This window comes from Sphaerodactylus townsendi, linkage group LG08 (genome assembly GCF_021028975.2).
Source record: "Sphaerodactylus townsendi isolate TG3544 linkage group LG08, MPM_Stown_v2.3, whole genome shotgun sequence".
Classification (NCBI taxonomy): Eukaryota; Metazoa; Chordata; class Lepidosauria; order Squamata; family Sphaerodactylidae; genus Sphaerodactylus; species Sphaerodactylus townsendi.
Genome location: NC_059432.1, coordinates 45,621,400 through 45,641,398, shown reverse-complemented (window position 1 = coordinate 45,641,398; position 19,999 = coordinate 45,621,400). Strand labels below are relative to the sequence as shown.

The following is a 19,999-nucleotide window of genomic DNA, read 5'->3' as shown; positions in this document are numbered from 1 at the left end:
CACTGAGAATCTTTCTTTAAGTTTACTTTCAATCAGAAACAAAAAAAGGCCTTTTCCACATGCACACTTACCAAAGATTTTCCCAGTGTCAAACCTTGTGTCTTAGAAACATTTTCTACAAAATCATTCTACACATTTCTTTCCCCCTGCCATTTTTAGTTTCCCCCCTTTTTAGTTGCATTAATTTTACATGCTACTGCTAAAAATGTATTTTTTTCTGATGGGAGTGGGATTTCATCCCCTTTCTCTCTCTCACGCAGTTGCTCTAGATAGAATTACTGTACATTTACGAAGCAGTACAGTTATCACTGCCACATTGCTGGGGTTGAGGTGTGGCACCCTCCACAATGTGGAAAACTGTAAAATTGTTCTTGGTGGAGTCTTTGTGTGGTGGGGCAGCATGGACTGAAGACTGTTAGGCTGGCAAGAGGTGTCTATGGACTTTTTAATTGTGCAGCATCAGTGTGGCTGTTGAGAAGCAGATTTTGGGTGGAAGTGAGAAGTGGGGCTGCAGGTTTTTTGGGCTGCCTGTGTTCAGTGGTGGCTATTTGGTTTCTCTAGTACCAGGGCCTGCTTAGGGGGATTCTGATGTTGGGGTCCAGCATTGACCCGTGATCAGCCAAAACCATGATGTGGAAAGTCGCAATGTGGGAGGAACAATTAGAATTCAAAAATATCTCAGCCTCCCCTTCTACTTTTGAGAACTACCAACCCAAAAATAGAATCCAAAACACCTAGAGCAGAAGCCATTAGCAAAATAAGAGAAACATGTAGCCCCTCCCCCCCCCCCCCCAATAAGGGATCATAACTTTCAGCCAAATCCAGTACTGATACTGGATTTTTGACAACACCCAGTACTGATACTGGATTTTTGACAACACCCAATTTTTGACAACACCCAAGGAGACCAACTATACCCTAGCTACTGGTTGGACAAACACCAACCAACAGTACATAAAATCAAGAGCTCAATTCAATGTGACTAATATTACGGTATATGTGCAACAAGTGCAACCATATCATAAAGACACAAACAAAAAGACCAAACACATATGTGTGGCTAGCCAGTCAAGAGGGGTGAATGCTATACGTCCTGGTCCAAAATAATCTGAATGCAGGTCAAAAGAATCATTCTCACATGCTGGACTCAGACAAGTAAGGCTCAGTTAAGAAGGGTGGTCACAGTTGTCCATATGGAGCAGTCAAAGTAGGACAGGATATTCTGGATTACCTCCATTTTGCTACAAACAGCTTCATCAGCAGAACAAGATTTATAGCATTCACACCTCATGGAGATATACAGTCTGCTTGCCGACTGACTAGCACACGCATATGTGTTTGTTATCATCTTATTTCATATGTTCTTTGTCCACTTTGACTACTCCACATTGACTATTGTGACCACCCTTCTTACCTGAGACTTACCTATCCAGGTCCAGCATGTGAGAACACTTTTTTTGACCCGCACCGAGACTATTTTGTACCAGTACTTATGGCGTTCACCCCTTACGGGGATATATAGTAGGTTTGCCAGCTAGCTAGAACGTGCATGTGTGAGTCTGTGCTTGTTGTCTTCATGTTTCATAAGTTCTTTGTATCTTTGTTACATGGCTGCACTTGATGTACATATAATATTAGTCAATTAAATTGAGCACCTAATTTTCTGTACTGTTGATTGGTGTTCATACAGCCAGTAGCTGGGGTGTAATTGGTCTCCTCAATTGTTGTCTAGTTGGATCTGCTACACCCTCCTTTTTTTTCTGGGTGTGTTTTGACTTCACCAAGTTCATTATCAGGAAAATGGCTATGGAAAATGGAAGTCCATAAGAGAATAAGCACAACCAAAAATATACAGTCCTTTGGGACTACTCAGGGCCAGCCCAAGACTTTTGAATGCCTTAAGCTACGATGGTCAAACCAACCCTCTGCCACACCATGGGACGAAGGAAGAAACAATCTATTTTTTTCAAAGACTTATTTCAAGCTGGATCTATCCGTGTGTGTGCACACACACACACAGTGATGTGTGGAAAACGGGTTAAGATTTTGCTGTGATACTACAACATTCTATTATAGTTGAGTGGTTTTAAGTTTTAACTTTTATTTCCAGTCATTTGCAGTGTTTTGATATGATTACTCATGGTAACTTTCCAAACTGGATGACAACGCAAAACGATGCTTATTTTAAAGTTCAAATTACACAGCCAGGAATTCATTCACTCAACTGCCATCCAAGAACATACAGATTTCCTATAATTTGTTCTACTCTTTTTCTATCACCTTTTCAAATAACTCCAAGCAAGCAGGCTTTGCTTTGACAGTTTATACTTGACTGGCATGCTGTCTAAAATACAGAGCACGATCTCTGCTATTTTCTTTACCAGTGTGAGTCCTTAACGGAATGTACTAGATGTTTATTCTTTCAAGAACAGACTGCTCTCACTGCTGTAAAGAATCAAACTATGAGCAAAGAGAAATGGAGGCAAGTTAGAATACAGTGCTCTTGCAAACCACTGTTTATTTATATTAATTACCTACCTTTTTCCTACACAGATTTTACGGACAACCTATTTTGAGAAATAAAATGTTACCATAAACACATTGCAGTTTATCAAACAGCAACATATTTGAAAAATGGAGATGTGGAGACACTGGAGTATTTCAGTGACTTCATGCCACAAGTTACATTCTCCTCAGTACCTAGGTCAAATTGCTGGGTGGAGACAAGTACTGACGAACTGAATAAAAGCAAAAATATGTATGATAATATTATACTAAGAATGCTTTAGTTATCCAAGTCAAATCAATCCCAAGTTCAGATAATGGCCTCATACTGGATATTCCCCTGAAAAGATTCTAAGACATAAACACACATTTTGCAAAGCATCATGTTTAACTCTGTACACAAAGCATTTTTTTCTCATACAGCTTTAAGATCATTGTCTCACTTGTGGTGCAATAAGGGGAGTACCTGTTGGGGTAGGATTAAAAACCCTACTGCAAATGTCTAGCTGCTACCATGTATTTCTAAGGTTCTGTGGATTGGGATCCAACAACTAAAAAGAAAGCCCAAGAAAAGCTAGTTTTCATTTGGCATAGCTCTCTGTTGTATCCACAGCCATTTTTAATCGTTAGCCCTCCACCTGGGCTTCAAATACAGAAACAATCTTGGCAAAGGAGGCAGTTTGCAAGCACAAGACATTTTAAACACCCATTACCCCCATCCAACCCTACAAATATCTCTTCCATCCCACATTCACAAAACCTCTCTAAACACAGGTGTCAAGGTAATATGCAGTTCTGCCTACTCAACCAAATATTGTCTTATGTGATCAAAACTGGACATGTTCTCTCTAAATTGAGGAGCAAAGGATCTTTTATTAAAAGCAAAAGATCATGAGTGAGGGAAGCTTAACCCTTCTTCCTGCAACTTCCCTCGCCATGCCCTATTGCTTTCAACACTTTTTCTTCCAACCCCATCTACAATACAAAAATTGGGCTGGGGTGGAAATAAAATGCTGACAGCAACAGGGTGCAGCAAGGTACAGCAGGGGAGAGGCCCAATTTAGTTGAACTAAAGGCTGTCTTTTTCTTAAAATCAGATCCCCCCCCCACACACACAGTTTTAAGGAGTACATGCTACTCCCACTACATTTCAAACTAAACATTTTGAGGCAATGAAAATAGGGGAAGTGCAAAGTAAGGATTAATGGAAATAATATTTTCAGTTCACTTACAAACATAAGCTTTGTTTCAGTTAAAGGTAACTACAAACAAGCTGTACTGGCAAAGACTTCCTGGAAATAGATAGTTTTGAGAAAAAACCTGAAGAAACAGAGAGAGAGAGACTTATTACGTTGTTCTCAGTGGAATAAGAGATAGCAAGGGGTAAGTGCAGAGTTTTTTAAGGGAGTAGCTCTTTGGACAGATGGAGGAAGATGAGCCAGTTACAGACAGGAATAGATTGCCATATAAAAAGGTTGGCAGATGAGAACAAGGCCATGGAGAGTTTTGAAAACAAGGACAAGAAGTTTGCGCTAAATCAGGGAATGGACAAGAAGTCAGAGAAGGGATTTAATGAGAATGGAGAGAGACATGAATGATTTAGGTGGCTCAGGACTGACTAGAGTGGGCCAGAAAGGAAAAAGGTTACCACAGTCAAAGTGACAGATGATCAGAGTTTATGCCAAGCAGAGAGAAAGGGTTATATTGTCACAGAGCTGTAGAGTTGACATGGACTGAATATAGAGCAAATATGGGGAAGAGATCTGAAAAACAGAGAAAAGGATAGATAATTCCCAAAGGGCTGCCTCCACAGGGCAAATGACCACCACAGTCACTAAGAAAGATTGAAGAGAAAAGAATGCATTTATAATAGATGCAATTAACAATGTTTTGTTCCTCAAGAGATATTCAGAAGAGAAACTCCGAAAAAGCATCCGATAGTGTAAGCATGTGACCCTTAAGATGACTGTCAGGGGGAGAATCCCATCCATTTCACATCCTTCACAGGCAGCCTACTTGATGGGTGGCAAACCTATCCACCTGCAGCACCACCACCTCCCACTTCCCCTCCTATCTGTAGAATCACTACCTCTGTCTGCATGGCTCACAGAGTTGCAGTACAGAGGAGTCTTCTGCTCCATCTTCCTTCATCGATGATGCTCACCCAGTCTGACTGGGTCACTCATCTTCAAAGAACAGTGGATTCTGTTACCCCTCCTGCCACATCACCACTTTCTTTTGCCTTGCTGACACAGTGATGCAGAGTGGCTCCCCACTGACCTGCCCGGTTCTACACATGCTGCCCTTTAGCTGTCCCTGCCACAAAGAAGGTGGATAGAGAGGTACTGGTCACCCCCACCCCACAACGGAGGCCTATGTTCTCAGTTCCAGGATGCCCCAGGGCTGCCCAGCACAGACTGACAGACTCATCAACAGCCAGTCCCACACTGGTAAGTCTGTGGTAAGTGAGACGTGATTCTGTTATTTGTGACTGCACAGACTACTCATCTCCATGTTGTTGCTCTTTGCAAACTCCCCCTTTTTTTAAAGGTTTGGGATTTTTCTGCAAGTTTATAGAAAGAGCTCCCTTCTCTGTCCATGGTCCTAATGAATGGACATCTAGGGCCATGTCCAGAATTAGATATAGGACATGACACCTTCATTTCAGTATTAGAATCAATTCAGTCAATACTGTGAGTCAGTACACATTAGTACTAATCTCGTTAAAGCCTGACTGCATAAAAATTGTATATTCCAAATATTCCCTCACCGTACAATGCTACAGAATCTACTTAAATAATAATGTATGTATACTGCTGCAAGTTAATAGGAATTGATTATTTTTACAGCATTACATGCATTTAACATATACTGGAACTACTGAAGTGTTTCTACATTTCCAGAAGAAAAGGTCCACTAGAAGTTAATCAGTCACATGTTATAAAAACCGAAGTGAAAGTGTATCATTTTTTTTAAAGTGTCTTTGGATTTTTAAAAAATTTAATATTAGAACAGACAGAGAAACTACTGGAGAGCATCAAGACTAGGTCTAACAAAGCTTGTACCCTCATGGGACCACTTTTTATTTAAAAAAATCTGCAGTGGCATGCACATGATCTTCATTTCATCAGCATGAGAGTCAAAAGCTATATTTTCACTTATTATCTCTGTGTATGTATTTTTGTTGATAAGCCCATGTGAATCTGGACATCAAGACACATAGACATAGTGGTCAGGACTACTGAAAAATCAAAGTTCTGGCGACAGATTATTTTTTTTAAAAGATAAACTGAATTGTTAACATATACTAATAACTCTGTATGGGATTTTCCTGCTGTAAGTACCCAAAGATTGTTTTCTACACCATAACTATGTTATACCAAAATTCAAAAATAATTAAAGCAACAAAGAAATATAATATGAAGGCTATATCTTGCTGCAGTCCAAAAGATTTAAAAAATGACTCCTTATGACCAAATTTCATGAGCTGCTATTGAATTACACAGAATCACTAGGCCTAAACTCTACTATGTGTGATGTTAACATCTTATGAATAAATAAAAGGGGTACTTCAGGCATGTGCAGAGAGCTTTCTCTCCACCATTAGAAATCACAACCAGCTTTCATGTATGTGGAACTAACAAAAGCTGGCATGACTTCTATACTGTTTGGAGCCCTGACAAGAATCAGTTCAGAACTTAAAGGCTGGGGTAAGTGAACAGACAAGGAAAGGAGATCCAAATAACAACCTAGTTTAAAAAGTAAACATGCCTTTGCCAAGTCACCTGTGACAAGTAAGAATTATCTCCAGACCACTGGCCAAGAAACTTTATAAAAGTTCGACCTTTCTTCTTATTCTATACCACAAATGACTAACATAGGTAAGTGTGGGGAGGTTAAGCTAGTAATGTTTTTATAGGCTAGTAACATCTTGATTTATTTGCAGGGCTGAGAACTGCACTGTCCCTCTCACCCTTGTTTCCCAGAATATCAGAAAAAAAAAATCAGCACTCAATATTGTTTGTCCATGTCTGCTGCAAATTACTACTATCTATATAAAAAGCTAACCGTCACTTTGTTAGTCATAGTCTAACTCAGGAACTGCTGGAGCAAACACCCTGAAATTTTTAGGAAACAATGCTCATACATCCAAGCGTGTTTGCCCATACTGAAAAGGCTCAGGTAACACACCTGAGCCAGGTAAAAACGCTCTGAAGGGTTGGGGTCCACTGCGCATGCCCCAAACCTCGGAGCAGCTCAAAACAGCCAGGGCGCCGGAGGAAGGCGCAAACAGAGGGGCGGAATGAGGAAGCGAGCCGGCAAGACACGGAAGGGCAGCCGATGGACCCCAGTCCCAGCCCCGAGCAGAGTGGGGCCGGGGGGATACCTGACAGGTCAAATGGCTGCCTCCAGAGGAAGGTGCGAGTGGAGGGACGCCAGGAGGTGGTGAGACAGCTGCCGTCAGCGCAGGTCCTATGAGCCCCCCCTTAAGCCACAGCGAAGCGTGGCCGGGCCCACTAGTTAACCATAAGAAACCATTCTAGCAGTTTATGTTATTGTTTTTACTGGCCTTTCACGTGACCTAGCAGAAAATAATCAAAACCAGCAAAACTTGTTTCTTTGCAGTAGCTGCAATCCAGCACTCATAGTTGGTTGAACTATATCAACATGTTTAGGATCAGAGTAGTAGAAGGGATGGTAAAATTACTTGATGGCCACTTGTTAATAATTTCACCTTGCTTTCTGCAGTCAGTTAAGTAAGTATCAGTTCAGAATTAGCAGTTTTAAAAAACCTAATGAAGATGGTTCTCACAAGTGCAATAATATTATCTGAGCTGTATAGGCCTGACAGAAAATTTGTCTTCATAGATCTCAGCCCTAATAGATGTCTATCTGTAGCCTTTGCTTAGGGCACGACACATCTAGGGTGATGTTTTTAACAATAAGCTTATTAGTATTGGAACCCAAGACATGTTCACATACATTATGCTGACAAGCCCTCTCCACTGAAACAACAACATAAAAAATGAAAGCAAAAGCCACCAGTCCCCTATTACCACACCATTGTCTTGATTTTTTCTTCTCCTTTAAGAAGCACACAAGGGCAAAGGGTATAACTTCACAAGTGATTTAATGCAGAAGTGACTTAGTATTAACTGTCATTCTGGAACTGGGGCTCTGCAAGAAGTCACATCATAGAAGTCATCATATTCAAATTAATCTTGTGAGTTCTGAGTGAAAGAATGCCACCAAGAACACCCGCCACATTTTAAACAATTTGTTTTTTAGCATCTTATAAAATAAATAAATGGATGAGGGAGTAAAGGACTTTCAGCTTGCACTATTGAAATAAACTAAGGGCTGGTTCACAGTTTATGGTGGTAGCTACAATTTCCATAGGAACACTCAAGGTGTGAAGGGAAGACAAGCCAGGGCAGAGACACATGTACAAGCAGCAAACATGTGGCAACGAGATGGGGCCAACCATGGCTCCACAGCACATGCCCACCACATGCTATCCAGTGTTTAGAGACTCTACACTTTAAGTGTTTCTGTCAAAGAACGCATCTGCTACCCTAAAGTATAAATAAGCTCCAAGGCTGTGAGCTTCAATACCCCAGACCTAATGGAAATAAGCTCAACTGAAATCAATGAGTCCACTTAATATTTCTCCACATGAGATCATTTTTCTTTCTTCTCTAGAGAAACTCCAGCATTCTGACTAAAACATTGTCTGCAGAGCTCTCCTTTTGGGGGATAAAAAGTAGATCTTCTTCCAACTTGAGACACAACTGAGCCAATACAGACTCATTTTATGCAGAAGTCAAAATTAATTAACTAAGAACGTAGACTAACATATGAACAAACCAGAAGCTCATGCTATTGTGAACTTGCGTGGGTCACTGTCATCAGGATTATTTGGTTGATCAGGAGGCTGGAGGCAGAGACCTGTTGGACCACGATCTGGGTGAGTGACATTGGATGGAACCAGACAACCTTTTGCTCCCCTTTTTACTCTGATGACATTTCAGATTGTAATCTGACTTGGATAGACCAGGCTAGCCTGTTCCCATCAGATGGGAGCCTTGGTTAGTAAACCTGGATAGGATGGGAGACCACCAAGGAAGTCTAGGGATGTTACAAAGAAGGCGGCAATGGCAAACCACTTCTGAACATCTCTTGCCTAGAAAACCCCACAGAGTGCCTATGTGTCAGTTGCAACTAGATGGTCTTTTCCAACTTCACATTTCAGGGGTGAAAACAAGACAGGAAAAGAAGTGATGTAACTACAGATGAGCCAAGTCAGTTCATTGCAAAGAGCAAAAGTGAACTGAGAACAACCACCATCACCACATTGGGGGAATTTTTGCACATGCAGAATCGTGCACTTTCACAATTGTTTGCAAGTGGATTTTGCTATTTCAGTACAGTAAAATCCAGCTGCAAAGTGCACTGAAAGTGCCTTATCCTGCATGTGCGAAAGTGCCCTGAATCTTTCTTTTCCAGAACTAAGGCTGCCAACTATGGTGATTTGTTTTCACTGTCAAAACAGTTTCTGAAGGTAAGCAGGTTTGCAGTAGAACAGCCAGGTCCAAATCCTGTAGCTCCTCAGAGTTAAAGGATTTTTGTGAGTCAAAGTTCCCTCCATCAGATAGTTAAAATAGTCATTTTAATGTCCAACCAGGTGGATACTTGTGTGGCACGAAGCAAGCCATTCACCATGACTCACTGAAGCACAAATTGTGTGGTCTTATTTACAGAACTCGTTGCCTAAGACAGATGTGTCAGACAAGGTAGATCTCTAACCCTTGACTTTGAAGAATATATACAAAGACTCACAGACTTATAATGAAAAGCAATGAAAGTTAATAAAAGCCATGGAAGTTAGCTTCCAGTTGGCTGGAATTCCCATTTCACTAGTGCCAACTTTGACTGGCTAGTGCAGGGGTAGGGAACCTGCAGCTCTCCAGATGTTCAGGAACTACAATTCCCATCAGCCCCTACCAGCATGGCCAATTGGCCTTGCTGACAGAGGCTGATGGGAATTGTAGTTCCTGAACATCTGGAGAGCCGCAGGTTCCCTACCCCGGGCTAGTGTATGCCTATGAACAGAACAAACACAGCCCAACCCAATACTATTATATTAAAACAAATCATTATCTCTCTTTCCTGCTAGTCTACCTACTATTATAAGGCACAAAACATTAACTGAACCTTGCTTCTCTTTCTAATGTAATTATCAGGATTTTAGAAAATATGACCCAATTGCCCATGGCATCCTTCCATACATTCACATTTGTAACTGGGGTTTGCTTCTGTTTGCCCATATTTTGCAAGAGTGCATGATTATAGTGTTTTCATTAGTGTTATGCATATTCACTGGTTGCAGACAACTTTAAAGAATTATGAAAGCACGTCCAAAGAACCATAATTGCTTTTTTAAATGACTGTTGTTCTACCTGGCATCATACAGACCATGCAGACAACTCTATTAACTGCAGTATTTACCCATGCCCCAAATCTAAACAAGTTTTTTTTGCTTGTTTTAAGGGCACAATTGTACGGCAAGAAGAGACACAGCAATTCTAAGCAGGTCTAACAACTCAGAATCCTACTCAACTCTATTCTCTGGAGATTTCTTCAGGTCAGTACTGAAAGGTACACATTTGTATCCATTCTTTTTATGGCTGAATTATGATGAATAATAAGATTTAATCTATACAAATTAATCATACTTCTTGACAAGGTAAGTTTTTTAGATGTTTCAGTTTACAAGTCCTATGAAAAAGCTACCACATCTCATAAGCAAGATTATAGGCGATAGTTCATTTCCTTAAAAAAAAAAGTATGCATTCATTCAACCCAAGACCACAGCATTCTATAACCTTAATCTAACTATACTATTCATTTAAATTATTTGGTGAGCAAACACCTGCTTACAAAAGAGCTCTGTGAGGGAGCAGGAAAAGTCTGAGAATAATGGAGTCAGAGTTTGCTTGCCACCAAACGTGTACCACCTGACAAACATCAGTGTGATACACAGAAAAAAATGCAGAGTCCAAATGAGTTGCTAAGGAGCTGATATGGTTCGCTACATGTGCTTTATCTGCATAGATGGCAAACGCTTTCCAAAAGACTCGGCCATTTCTTGAACGGCAGTGCTTTGGATCTTCCATTCCCCCCCAAAATAATGTCTACAACTGCCTTCTGTATGTGGCAGGGACAGAGAAGAGAGGGAAATAAGAGTTACAACTATTACATCCGTGAATTATCAAGACTGGGTCCACCCACCGCCAGTTAAAAAAAAACACCCCAGCACAACTGTGATGGACAACATGAGGAAAAACACTTTAGCCAGGCTGGGTCTCTGCAATAAGGGTAAAGAGGATTTTTAAAAAATGTTTGTAGATCAATGGTAATGTATACTCTAGTGAACCAGGAGGTTTCCTACAAAAGGCAGTCGCTTTCCACATGCTGGGAGTGGAAACTGCAAGCCCACTTTGCAAACGTCACAATGAAAACTGAACAGGACGCTTCCCCAGGGAAGCAGCAAAAAGGCTTGCAGGCTCTCTGCTATGGCGAAGCAGCAGCCCCCCCTCCCAAAGATGGTGGCGCCCCCCCCCCGCACAGCCAACTCGCTGTCCCAAGTACCTCCGAGAGCCCCATCCAGATTTCCCACCCAGCGCCTCCCTCCTCGAATCTCACGCGCACTTGGCCAAGTCTTCCGCTTCGCCCCTAAAACAAATAAAGCGCCTCCACGCCCGTCCCTCCACAGCCCATCCCAAAGTCATCGGGAGCAAGGAGGGAGACTCCTGGCGGCTCGCCCTTCCCCACCCCACCCTTTGCAATCGCGGAGCGCGATCGCGACTTCCAGCGGCAAGAAAACTTTCTCCTCGCTGCATTCAAGTGCAGCGGCGGGGAAGAGGGAGGGGGTTTGCCCCATGTAAGGGTCTCTGTAGCCTTCGCAGGAGGTAGTCCCCAGCCGGAGCGGCGTGAAGCCTCCCCCCCTCTCCCCCCCTTCCCTTTTCGTTTCCTCCCCACGCCCCCCTTCTCTCCCCTTGTCTTGGCCGAGACTTTGGCAGCGCCGCGAGCCGCGGGTTCCCCTGCTTGCTAATCTGCTGGCAGATGTTGTCCATCACCCTCCGCACTAAGTAAACAATGCCGAGCCCAGCAAAACAAAAGATTTCCACTTCACCTCGTTTCACGTCTCTCACTTACTCTCTGCCCAAGCGGAGGGGGGGGGAGGGTTGGGAGGAAGGAAGGAAGGAAGGAAGGAGAAGGGCAGAACTTATTGTCATCCCCCCTTCCCTCTCCTCTCCACCATGCAACAGCAACAACAACAAAAAGGCTTTCTCCGACTCTTTTTGGGGGGTAGGAGGGGGGGGGGAAGGAAAGGAGACGATCAGGGCCCTCCCTCCTCACATCTGTCCCATCGCAGCTGCCTGACGCCTATGCAACCTTAGCCTCGCACAAAACACACACACACAAAATCGGGAGAGATCTGGCTTGAAAAGGGGAGAAAAGACACATGCCCAACGCGCGCGTGTAAACACAACCCTGGCTCGAAACGCCTTTCCGACGCACACCGGCACACCAGATCGGGGACTAAGAAAGAAATATTTGTGCCATCGCGGGGGCCAGAGTTAAACGGCGGGGTCTCTACAGGCGGCGGGAGGGGGGGGGGATGGGACCCAAGATGTCCTCGCAGTCCAAGCTTTCCCCTTGTCCCTTTTTTAAAACAAGCCTATTCCTGCTGGCTTCCTCTCTCTGGATGGCGCAGTGAAGCGAAAACACATGGACACACGACGAGCCAGGGCGCAAACATTACGCGGCTGCAGGTAGGCTACGGAAGGAAGAGGGCAGCCAGCCCGACCGACCACGCTCCGGCAACCGCCTCGGCTCCCTCTGCCCGTCCCCCCCGCCAGCCCTTACCTCGGCGTCGGCTTTGAACGTCCGCGGGGAGCGGATCCCCCTCCAAGCTGGCTCGCTGGCTCGGTCGCTCGCTCTGGCTCCAGCGGCTGCCCGGGCTTTCAGCGTTGCATCGCGGGTCTCCCTCCCTCCCTCGCTCGCTCGCCTCCTCCGGCTCGCCGCGCTCGGGGCTCTGGCTGCCAGAGATCCACCTTAAAAATGACACACACCCGCACCACACACACACACACTCACGCACAAAAACTTAATCCTCTCCTCCTTCGCCCAGCTCCTGCCGCTGTTCCAAGGGGGGCCAGAGAAGGAAACGGAGGCAGATTCTAATTGCAACTTGGAATTTTTCCTTTTTTCTTTTCCTGTTTTTTTCCCCCCAAAGAAGTCTTTCCTCCGACTAAAAAAAAACCCGGGGGTGTAGAACCTCCACCTCTGCCTCCTCCTCCGTTGTGCTGAGTAGCTAGGGGGGAGAGGTAGGGTCTCGGTTTCTCTCCCTCTCCCCCTCTCTCTCCTTTTTTTTTCTTTTTGGGCAATAGGCGGGGTCTCTCTTTGCAAACCAATGACACCAACCCACATGGACCAGCCTCGCCCCCTACAGATACTCTTCACTGCAAATAGGCTTTCTCAGGGGATTAGTGGATCAGCTAAAGTACAAACAGACGCAGCAAGAAAGAAAGGGGAAAGGGGGGGCCAGAGGAGAAAGGAGGCGGCTCCTCTGCTGCGCTCGCTCGCTCCCTCTCCCCCCACCCCGACTCCCGGTCCTCGACTTTGGCGGCTCCAAGTTGGCAGGACTTAAAAGAGACCACGATTTATGAAATGGGAAGGAACCAACCATCGGCGGGGAACCGGGAAAGAAAGTGCAACCTTCCACCCACCCACCCCCCTCCCGCCATGTGAGCAGGAAAAGGCGATTGTCTTGCTGGCTCGTGGGAGGGTAGAGAGCACCAGTGCGCATAGCCGCGGCTTCTGCATCTCGCCATCCCCGCGCAAACATGCCGCGGTCTCGCCGCTTGCTAGCCTTTCTTCCCCAACCACGTGCCATTGCTCCGTTCGGCCCTCGGGCCCGCAGGCGGCTGGTTTCACTCGTTCCCCACGTGCAGCGGTTGATCACTTTCCTGGGATCGACGTGATCCTGGAGGTGCCCCTTCCCCCTAAAGAATTTCGCTCGCTTTCGTGGAGAGCAGAGGGGTCTTGGCGGAAGGCTGAACCGTAAACATACTGGGCATTGGGCAGGCGCAATGGACGTCCGCGAGCATTTTGCGCGTTAAGGCTGCGATCCTAAGGGATCTGGCTAGTGATTGAGTCTGGTTGCTGGCCGTGGGATCTTGCTTCACGCTTAGGATCGCGTAGCACTGCTGCAACTCTAATCAGAAGTAAGGCCCCCTTTAAAATGTAGGGTCAGCCGTGTATGGAGCACTTACTCCTGTGTTTAATGCGACTGGTTTGATTCACCAGCAGATCTCTTCCACCGAACACATCAAAGGATCCGTGGGCCAATGAGATCCTGTTCTGGCCCGGTTAAACAAGTAGTTTACATGGTGGCAAATTCCGGAAAGATAGCAGCATTCCTTTGTTGCACCAAAGTGTTGCGGCATGGTGTATTTTTTAACTCATGTTAAGTTCGTAATTTGCCTCGATTCTTGTGTGTGTGTGTTTGCCTATTAGGTGTAAATGCAACACCAAACACTGCTGCTTGGAAGGTTGGGGTGATTTTTCACACACTCCCAGGCAGAGACATACTTGTGTAGTTATGTTCAATAGGGCCTACTTTCAGGAAAGCCTGCAAAAGTTTGAAGCAGGATTCTGATTATTCTAGAAGGCGCTAGTTCCAGAAAGAGGGCAGATCTTTAGGTCACTTGGATATTGAATCTGATAGGAACTTTATGTGCTAGGGAAAAGCTAATTCAAAACCAGCTACCAGAAAAACATTGGTGTAAAGAGCAAGGGAAAAAAAGTGGGAAAAGTGAAAAAATTTTCACGCAAAAGTGAAAATTAAAAGCACAAAATGCATGCAGGAATAAACTGTAGTGCTAGGAGTTTGAAAAAAATTCAGAAAAGTGCATGTCTTTTTACTTTGCTCTCACCTCTGTTATCTCAAACAGTTGGAAGCATGGCTGTTCTTTATCTTCAGGCTTAGAGTTTGTGGTTCTCATCAGAGGTGTTTAGAGTAGGTCCAATGTTTAGGTACCTCCAGTCCTTCTTGGATTCTAGAGTGCACACCGGGGAAAGCATGTCTTTTTTCTTCCCGGCCTCTCTGCTCCAAGCAAGAAGTCAATCTTTGCAGGCTGAAGCACTCACAAATCTGAGCTGTGAGGACTGTAAGGGCTAGATTTATACACCCGATTCACTAGACTAAGTGCCTCGGTAACCGTATGTGTGCATTCGCTCCTCCCGTCAGCCGTAAGAAGAGTGCTGGCAGATCAGTCTCTAAGCTTGGCTTTGTCGACTTGAGCTTCCGGCAGCAGCTCAGAAGCCTTTTGGCACCACCCTGTCGTTTTCCCCCAACAATGTTTATTTGAATGTACGATTATTAGATCACACATTCATCATTGCCCCGTACAGCGCACATGCCGTTTGAAATGGATGTGGCAGAGCCTCGGGATAAAAGCCACCAGACATGCTGAGCCCCTTCTGATGACATCTTAAAGACAGAGGAGCTGACATGCACACCCCCACGACGCACTAAATTTGATTTGATTATCATACAGTCACATTACAGCATTCAGAGCTGAATCTGAGATAGCGGAAGCACATTTGGACACAGGTTCATTGGGATTTGGATTCCGCATCACTTGGAGGGTGACTGTTAGCAGTGTCATTCTTCATTTTTGCTTATCACAAAGACGTGGGCAGGTGGTGATCTTATCTTTTTTTTGTTGCTGCTGTCTAATCTGGCTGTCCTTGTTATGCTTATTTCTTACTGCTTAGTAAGAAAACAGAATTCAGAGCAGAGCAACATAAAAACCTGATCCTCAGCTAATCACCTACTGGAATCCTTATCAATATTTGAACTGTTGTAGGTGAAACTACATCAAGAGTTTAATGTTCAACCAGAAACCTAATTTCTCTGACTTTGTGTATTTAATCCCACAGTTTAATATATGGCCATTTAATTGCTGTGTATCTCTGTTTTCTGGTCCTGGAAACAATTAGAGTTGAGTGGTTACTAGTGAGGATGAGTGCTTGCTATAAGGGGCTGTTATTTTATTTACTAATTCTATAGATCCACCTGCACCCTAGACTCCTCCACTGATATATGGACAGCCAACTTCAGTCCATGACTATTGATGCTGGGGGAAAATCTTGTTAGTCTTGTAGACTCCTCTTTTTTGCTTGAACGGATTACTCCTAAAATTATTGCTTGGTAGTAAATCCCAGTTAATTCAGAGGAATTTATTTCCCAGTAAGCATGGAAAGGATCTGACTGCCAAGAGCTATAAAGTCCCTGGTTCGGCTCTCATTTCTGGTATGAATATATTAGCAGCTCAGTTCTAAACAAAGCTACTTCCTTCCAAATCCAAGTGAGCTTGAAAGGGTGTGGTTCTTTGAGGATTGTACTGCAGGTAGTCTTAGGCTATAATTCATTTGGCCTCCTCCATCTCCCTGCCAGTCTGCAATGTGGGGATAATAAGGCCTGATCTACTTTACAAGATGGTTGTAAAGATCAGATGGTATGACACACTTTGAATAATACATAATAGAAAAGCTATGGATTATTACTATATTTTTATAGTGGTGGAAAATGCTGCTAAGTCACAGCTGATTTATGGCAACCGTGTTGGGTTTTCAAGGCAAAAAAACATTTAGAGGTGTTTCCCATTGCTTGCATCTGTGTAGCGATTCTTCCTTGGTGGTCTCTCACCCAAATACTAGCCAAGAGGGCCACTATACCTAGCTTCTGAGATCTGACAAGATTGAGCTAGCCAGGTAAGGGAGAGTAGAGTTATAAGATTATATATTTTGATAATTTTGTATGGAAACAAGCTCCAGAAGCAGGAAATTGGAAATACTGACAAACAAATGTCCTGAAAACACTTTTGTCAGAAGTTGGGATACTCTCCCATGGCCAACATGAAGTCTGTGTAAGGTCTATCTCTCACAGGTAAATTTGTGCATACACCTTTTGCAGCCTTGCATTTGAACAACAGTTGCGTGATGGATGGCTGCTGGTGGTATCTGCTGATTTTTCTACATGCAGTCTTACTCTTAGTCTGCCATACATTTACTCAATACATGGGATATATTTGAAACTCTCATGATTGTACATTGGTTTGTTCATTTGTGCTGGCCTCAAATTTTCAAACAAATTAAGTTAAAACACAAAACATGCTAAACTATTCTATCATAATTGCAGTAAACAATATTTGTGTTTGATCCCACTTGTAAGCTGGAAGTGCACCACATTAGAATCCTAGTTTCCCAATATTTGTACTTCTGTAAATTTGCTCTGCATACTTATACGGAGTCCCATGTTAACATAATCTGAGATCGATGGGATGTTCACTTATGACACTTCCAACAATTGATTGTCCAGATATAGCCAAGAATTATCATGAACTGACACAGTGGTTGCCCAATTTAGAGTGGGGAGCTGAACCTACCAGTGGATCCGGCACAAAGGGAAAATGTGCTGGTGGAGGGCCTGAAACGTGCATGGCCAGGTGCCCCTCACCCCTGCCACCTTAAAAGGCAGCAGTCTCAACCATGGCAAGACTGCGCTGACATCCAAAATGTACGCCAACATGAGGGAGGGCTGGCCAGGGCATTCCAGGGGCAAAGCTGACGTTAGTAGGCTCCCACCCAAGGTTTGCAGCCAGTTGTGCTGTACTCCTGGCCCTGAGTTACACTGCAGTAGCAGCACCATTGACGTGCCTATAGCTGTAGCTGAAAAAGAACACCGTCCAGAAAATGGCGGCAAAAAATAGTTGGCACTGTTTGAAATGGTCAGAGCACTTTCGACACAGCTTGCAGATGGATTGAAAGCTGTATGAAACACACGTTCCTGTATCGTTTTACTTAGATTTTGGCCAACAATGGATGACGTCCAGTTTAGAATGGTAATACAGTATTCAAACTTTCCAGTTGCCATTGATAATGACTACACAGGGTTGTTCCAATCTAATACTGTTAAAATCAGCTTACCCTGAAGTGTTTCTACATAGGATTGCACTGTTACTGTATGACATGGATTTAAAGATGCTAGAACATTTTATTTAGAGTGACAGTTCATATATCTGTGTACTCCTTTATAAATAATTGTTTGTGTAAACAAACAACTGCGGTTCTGAAAAAAATGAGTGTTTGTGGCATGAACTGAATTTCTTTCCTTTTGGTCATAAAACAAGAGCCGGTAAACTTACAAGAGGGATTCAGTAGTAGTCTGATTTGTAAAGGTTTCAGTTCACATATGATAAATGTTACTTTAACATGTAACTTTAAATGAACTCTGTCACCCAAGAAGTTCAGGAAACCTCATGTAGCAAAATAAAAAGTGTGATATCACTAGAGAATCCAGGCAGAAAGTCTGCATCAGAGATATTTTAGCAAGCCATTTCAAGGAATATTACAACATTAGGAAAAACTAAAAGTGGTTTTAATTTCTTTGGACATGGATTGTCTAGTTGTCTTTAGATATGAAGCAGAATGAATTTTGAAGGGGCTGCTCTTCTCACAGATTCTGGAGTCATGAGAGGAGCCCTGCATCAGAATTTTTGGGGGGATACGCAGCTACTAATTACAAACTTTTTTTTTCATTTTTACCTAGGCTTGCTATCACTATCTTGGGAAATGCCCTGTTTGCCCAAAAATAAGCCCTAGCATGATTTTTCAGAATTTTTGGAGGATGCTTGAAATATAAGCCCTACTCCAAAAATAAGCCCTAGTTACAGATTCCCCAGCACAACTGATCTGGTCACGTGGGGGGCGCAAAATCAAGGGGAAAAAACAAGACATCCCCTGAAAATAAGCCCTAACACACCTTTTGGAGCAAAAATTAATATAAGATCCTGTCTAATTTTTGGGGAAACACGGGTATTTGGGAGTGAAGTTTCTGGTGAGTGGCATTTGGGGAGGAGAGGTAGCTCAGCTGGGATTTTATTCCATAGAGTTCACCTCTTAAAGCTATTGTCTGGAGATTGGTTGTAATTTCAGTAAAACTCCAGGGTCCAACTAAAGGCTGACCACCTTATTTACACCCCTGTGGGGACTGAAGGCAGCTTACATTTTTCTCCCTTCCTCTTGTATAGCCCATCAAACCCATCAGGCCACCATATGGCAGCCCTATCCAGACTCTCAGTTTTAGTTCCTCTGCTTTCTGCATTAAGAAAAGTACCATGCTAGCAGTTTTAGCTGCCAGAAAATAGCTGTGGTAGGAGGTGGAGCCAGCCACAAAAACGATTGCCACAGATTAATTTGAGTAATACAGTGCAGACCTTGTGCTATGGTGGCAGCTGCTGCCAAAGCAACATTTTTTTAAAAAAAATCTGCACAGCCAATCAAATTTCCAATAGTCAATCAGAAGCTTTGATGGACAAAAGCTTTACCTGGCCCCACCCACTTACTAAAAACACTTGGTGGGATCCAAAAAACGTATTGGTGGGTACCATGTAGGAGAATCTTGATACCATTATTGTTGTTGTTGTTGTAGATTTCACAGCTGCCAGTTCTTTAGCTGGTTGTTGGCCTTCATTACAATTCGAGCCTCACCCAGAGGACTAGGAAGTTGTAATGTATCAGCATAGTATTTGTGTGGATCCCAGCAGGGCTGCCTTCTGAATTTGACAGATGTTAATTTTGTCAATTCGAAGATGTTTCAAGTGCTGCCCTAGTGTTTTTGGGATGGCGCCCAGCGTGCCGATTACCACTGGGACGACTTCAGCTGGTTTGTGCCATAGACGCTGAAGCTCAATTTTCAAGTTGTGGTATCTAGTGACCTTCTTGTATTCTTTTTCAGTGACCCTGCTGTCACTGGGGACTGCTATGTCGATGATGGTCACTTTCTTGTCCTCGATCACGGTGATGTCTGGTGTATTGTGTTTCAACACTTTGTCTGTTTGGATTCGAAAGTCCCACAGGATGTTGACCTTCTCATTTTCCATTACTTTCTCTGGACAATGTTCCCACCAGTTCTTAGCTGTTCTTACGTTGTAATTCTTGCATAAATTCCAGTGGAGCATCTTGGCCACTGAGTTGTGTCTCTGTTTACTCAGTCTGGGCAATCTTTTTGCAGCAGCTGAGGACATGATCTACAGTTTCATCAGCTTCTTTGCACAATCTGCATTTTGCATCATCTGAGGATTTTTTGATTTTGGCCTTGATAGAATTTGTTCTGATGGCTTGCTCTTGGGCGGCTAAAATCAGGGATTCAGTTTCCTTTTTCAGAGTTCCAGTTGTTAACCACAGCCAGGTCTTTTCGTTATCCATCTTGTCTTTGATTTTCTCCAGAAATTGGCCATGCAGTGCTTTGTTGTGCCAGCTTTCAGTCCTCATTTTAATCACATTTTTTTGGTATTCTTGTTTGGTTTTCTGGGTTTGCAGCAAATGTCTGTTCTTCACTTCAATCAATGCCTGTCCT

At 43.6% G+C, this 19,999-nt stretch overlaps 1 protein-coding gene across 2 annotated transcripts in view; it reads right to left on the bottom strand.

Moving 5' to 3' along the window:
* The window catches only part of CTBP2 (C-terminal binding protein 2), a 249,470-nt gene extending 236,300 nt beyond the window's left edge, over positions 1-13,170 (bottom strand). For both annotated transcript variants that reach the window (XM_048505311.1, XM_048505314.1), the window contains exon 1: positions 12,439-13,170. The gene's annotated coding sequence lies outside the window, so the exon portion shown is untranslated. The remainder of the gene's footprint in view (positions 1-12,438) is intronic.
* Between the last annotated feature and the right edge of the window lie 6,829 nt (positions 13,171-19,999).